This window comes from Physeter macrocephalus, chromosome 21 (assembly GCF_002837175.3).
Source record: "Physeter macrocephalus isolate SW-GA chromosome 21, ASM283717v5, whole genome shotgun sequence".
Lineage (NCBI taxonomy): Eukaryota > Metazoa > Chordata > Mammalia > Artiodactyla > Physeteridae > Physeter > Physeter macrocephalus.
Window position 1 is genome coordinate 79,063,704 of NC_041234.1, and position 5,451 is coordinate 79,069,154.

Genomic DNA, 5,451 nt, shown 5'->3' on the forward strand with positions numbered 1-5,451 from the left:
TGTAACTTCATTTGAATCCTGCTACTTATCTGGAGACGTGTTGTCGGTTCCATGAGCCTGAGATTTGTTGTCTATGAAATGGGACTCAGGATCCTTTTGTCACACAGCCATCCCAAGGAGAAAATGAGAAAACCTGCCCAAAGTATATGGTATATTGCAGGACTTCTTTAAAAGTCAAGCCTCAGTAGCAGGGGCTGGCTGAGCCTTACGGTTAAGGCAGGTACTGTAGAAATGTATTTTTCATTCTTTCTCCTATTGAGAATATAGATATCTTTATGAAGGAAGCAAATCTCTCTCTGGTATGGCTAGAGTTCAAAGTTTTAAAGACAGAAGGATCGGTAGTTTATTGGGAGACTCAGAAGCTCCTAAGTGCTGCCCAACATCGTGTCTCTGAGCAGACGCTAATCCAGTTCCCCATGCTGGGAAGACAGGCTTGCCTTTGACTCACCTGGTGAGCTCAGTGAGAGATGGCACCAGGGCAGCGCGGTGCGGTATTTGCTTAACTGCTGCTCCTGGACTGCTCCGCATGTTAATACGTTTATAGGATAATTCTAGACTTGTTTCCCATTCAACTGTGCAGGGGTCCTCAGATCATGTCACACCAGGATTTCAGCCATGTGCTGCCTCCCTGAGAGGCCAAAATCCACAAATTACTACCATTTCTTTGACACACAATTATCCATTCTTCCTATCTCTCATAGCTCAATATATATTGAGCTCAAAAACCTATACTGTTCATTGGAGGAATCCCATTAACTCTAAAGTGGAAATAAGAGGGACGTATGGGAAAATTCTTTCAAAGGTTAAATCTGAGATGACATGACTCCTGCAATATTAACTTTTATACTTTCAAGGAACTGAAGATGTAAAAGAAAATCTGTCTTTCTACCCCTTTTCCCCATTCAGTCACAGGCCTTCTCTCTCTCTGTGTTTGTCTCTGTTTCTCTCTCCCTTTCTCCTCCGTCCTTCAAAATCAAAGTTACAGAAAGCATTTTCTGCATTCCCGGTTAACATTCTTCACTTCCCACTAACCTCTTCCCTCACTGCACTGTTGAATCTTGCAATGAACGTGCTCTCACCAAGGTCACTAGGTCCAGCTATTTGTATAAATATGTTAATACATGAAAATTGCCTTAATGACCTCCTAAATTATACATGCTATGCAGCCTGCTTCTGCTACTTAACAACAAATCTTTGACAGTTTCCCAGGCTCTGGAGCGTGAGGTACAAACCCAAGCTGTCCTGTTCTCTAACTGTGTAGTCCTAGGCCAAGTTCTCTCTGTCCCTCAGTTTTTCATCTACAAAATGGGGTTGAGCAACAGTATCTACCTCATAGTGGTGCCTGGTGCATTAAATGAATCAATACAGTAAAAATCATTAGGAGTTTAAAAATTTAGCCATATTTATTTTTCACATATATCTTTATTATCATTACTATCCCCACAGGCACACACACAAAAATAGGATACAGAGTGGTGTTTATTCACAATCAATGACATTTGGGGTATACCGTTAGTGAGTGTGTTTGTTTCCTAGGGCTGCTGTTACTAATTAACAGGAACTTCGTGGCTTAGAACAACAGAAATGCATTATCCCATAGTTTTAGAGACCAGAAATCTGAAATCAAGGTGTCGGCAGGGCCAAGCTTCCTCTGAAGCTTCCAGAGGAGAATTCTTCCATTCCTCTTCCAGCTTCTGGTGGCTCCTGGCTTCCCTTGGTTTGTGGCAGCATAACTCCTGTCTCTGCCTCTGTCTTCACATGGCCTTCTTCCCTGTGTGTGTGAAATCTCCCTCCTTTCTTTTATAAGGACATTAGTCATTGGGTTTAGGGACCATCCTAAATCCAATCATCTCTTGAGATCTTTAACTTAATTATATCTGCAAAAACCCTATTTCCAACTAAGGTATGGGGGTGTTATGATTTGGAAATATTGGGGGGCACCCAGTTCAACCCACTACAGTGAGATAAGTTATAAAATTAAATGTAAGATGAGATCTTATGATTTGTATGTAAATATATAAATGTATGCATACATGTATAAATATATAATACCTGCATAAGAATAATTCTGGAGGAATATAATGCAGATGAAAACATTAGAAGGGCTTTTCTTTTCTTTTTTTATAAAATATTTATTAATTTATTTAAAATAACAATGATCAAACCATTATATTCAACCCATAAAATTAACAGAAATAACATTTTTATGAAAATAATTATATTTCTAAAATGAAAATAGTAAGAAGAGTAGCATTGTTTTATACTTTGGGCAAATCTCTTTAATGTCTGGCGTAATAGAAGATAGTGGAATTCTCATACCTGCTTCTACAGTCAGACTATTGTTAAGTGTTGCTTTGGTTGAGTCATATAAGAAAATATAGCCTCACACAAATATGTAGTTGGAAAAGGAGAAAGCATTTTAACAGCTTTGTTAGATAATTGTGGATTTTCTTCTTTGCTGCTACATGAAAACTCAACAAGAACTTCCTTCCAAGAGTTCACTATGGAAAGAGGGGGAAAAGAGTAACTTTAGAGTGGAGACAAACACTACCTCAGACAAGTGTGTTAAGTCATATTGATCATATGTGCCCTTGATATGATCTGATGAAAATAGCACTTGACCTCTGTGGTCTTCCTCCCAAAGCCAACAATTCCAGTCAAATCATGAGAAAAACATCAGACAAATCCCATTTGAGGGACAGTCTACAAAATAACTGACCAGTATTCCTCAAAACTGTCAGGGTCATCAAAAAGAAGGAAAGTCTGAGAAATTGTCACAACTAAGAGGAATCTAAGGAGGCATGATGACTAAAGGTAATGTGGTATCCTGGATGGGATCTCTCTCACATAGCTCTTCAAATGTGCAGTCGGCAACGATTCCACAGGCTTTATTCAGCCGCAGCTCTCTGCCTTGCACTTTTAGAATCCTTGGTCTAGTTAAATCACTTTGTTTCTGAGCCAGCTCATCAAACAACTTATCCATGACAGCCTCCACATCAGCTTCACTTGTGAGATAGTAGAGTTCTCCTGCAGCAGGAAGTTCCCTTTTCCGATAATCTATCCCAGAATCTAGCTGGACCATATTACAGTATTCCAGAAAGAAATACAGCATTGCCCACATACATGCATTCCACTCTCTCATTGCCTCAGAGACCTTCAGGACAGCTATGAATGGTACAAAGTTAGCTCTTTGGAGTCCATTTTTATAGAGATCATCTGGTGGCCTGTTGGATGTTGCCACAATGACGACCCCATTTTTGAACAGATTTTCAAAGAGCTATTTCAGAATCATGGCATCAGCAATGTCAGTGACCTGAAATTCATCAAAGCATAAGAGACATGCTTCTTCACTGGTTTCTTCAGCTATAGGAGCTATTGAATCGTATGATTTAGCCACGAGTCCTGGTTTCCTTTTTGGCAAACTCTGTTTAAGGCGGTGTATTCTTTTGTGAACATCTAGCATGAAACCATGAAAATGAACCTGTTTTTTCCTCTTCATTTCCACATAAGCATAAAAGATGTCCATCACCATTGTTTTCCCTGTACCTTAGAAAAAAAGGCCTTCTGCCTCTATACTGTATCCTTTAAGGTCCTCATGTAATTCCTGCAAACACTGTATGACTCTTCTTTGATGTTCATCGTCCTTTAGCTCACGAGCTTTGATCAGAAAGTCATAGAGGTCGAGTGCTCCATGGCAAACAGCTAAAGCTTTTGAATAAACCTCTGTAGCAGCAGTTGGAGACATACTCTCGGGGGTCTGAACTCTATAGGCTTTACAAAAGGGGTTTCCAGGGGCGGTGACCAAAGGTGTGAGAGCAGCAGCACAAGCCCTGCACCTAACACATCTTCCTCTCAGCCGGCTCGGCGCTAAGCGCCTAGAAGGGCTTTTCTTCAGATGGTGGGCTTTGAGGTATTATTATTTTATTTCCCTTTGTATGTAATCTATTTTTAACTGTAATAAGTTCCTATTGCCCTTGCAATTATACAAAGTATTAAAAAGGCTGGAGAAACATAAACATTTTCTGCTCCAAGCACAGGAAAGTTATCCACTTTAGTAGGGGAACATCCCTGAGGCACAGGAAGGGAGACAGAATGTTGGAGGAGCCCCTTCCACAATATAACAGGACACAAGTTTCGAAACTCCAAACCACACTGATTAAGATCTGTTGTTTAAACTTTTGCCCAGCTAACTGAGAAAAAACCATGGGACATTAGTTTTATTTCGCTGTGCCCTGATGAACAGTAAGGTTTAGGGTCTTATCAGTTGAGAAGCACTAGTGTACACTAGTTAGATGTGGGGCTCAGCTGCCACCCAGAATTGGTTCATATCTTAATCTTGTGACTGGCTAGCACTGCCATCATCACTGTGAATCAGTTCCCTGATGGTTACAGTTCAGAAACAATAGCTTCTCCTCACAGGATGTGGTGGGAATTAAATGACCAAGAATAGGTTTAGCACTTACAACACTGTAGGGCCAGAGGAAGTCAGTAATAATATTAACCATTCTTATTATTATCATACCTAAATTGACCATTAGTGCTTAAGGCCATTTTATTACTATGTGGGCTTATACTGATTGGCTTGAATTGACCTCCATAATATGATGTTTGTAGAAAAAAAACAGTTTACAAAACCATATGTAGGGTATCATCTCATTGCTCATCTTTAAAATGCAGGTTATATTTGCATAACAAAATTTCTGAAAACAAATATTCACTCACCTCTTAAGAATACTTATCCATGAATAGTAGACACCAAGGTTTTCTAATGATTTTTGCTCTTTTTATCTCTTCTTGAGATCCCCCAAATAACATGGGGTTAAAGAGAGTTTAAGAGAAAGGGACATTTGACTAAAATGGGATTACAGATCATTATGGAACAATACTTAATTATCTATTTAACCAAAGTGACAATAAAATAATTTAAAAGCAAATACAGGGCTTCCCTGGTGGCGCAGTGGTTGAGAGTCCGCCTACCGATGCAGGGGACGTGGGTTCGTGCCCCGATCCGGGAGGATCCCGCATGCCGTGGAGTGGCTGGGCCCGTGGGCCATGGCCGCTGGGCTTGCACGTCCGGAGCCTGTGCTCCGCGGAAGGAGAGGCCACAGCAGTGAGAGGCCCGCGTACCACAAAAAAAAAAAAAAAAAAAAAAAAAAGCAAATACAGCAGGTTACATAGTGTGAGCAAAACTTAGCTATTTTAGTACTGAGATGATAGTTTTCTTATGTAATTCAAGACATGATAAGCACAACATGAAGCACAGGAAATTATTTTAGAAAGAGAAAAACTATCACCTTTCTAGGCAGATTGTTTAAAAGGTACAGAAAAACCTTTCCCAATCTCTTATCAAGAGCAGACCTACAGTCAAAGAAACCCTGTCCTCATAGAAGATGAAAGAAAATTAAGTTTTATTTTAACATAAATATACTATTGATATTAAAGTGTATTATT

The 5,451-nt window shown here is 39.7% G+C and overlaps 1 pseudogene; it reads right to left on the reverse strand.

Annotated features, from left to right (window-relative positions):
- Nucleotides 1-2,472: 2,472 nt before the first annotated feature.
- On the reverse strand, nt 2,473-3,551 carry LOC112062600 (AFG1-like ATPase; annotated as a pseudogene).
- Nucleotides 3,552-5,451: the final 1,900 nt, after the last annotated feature.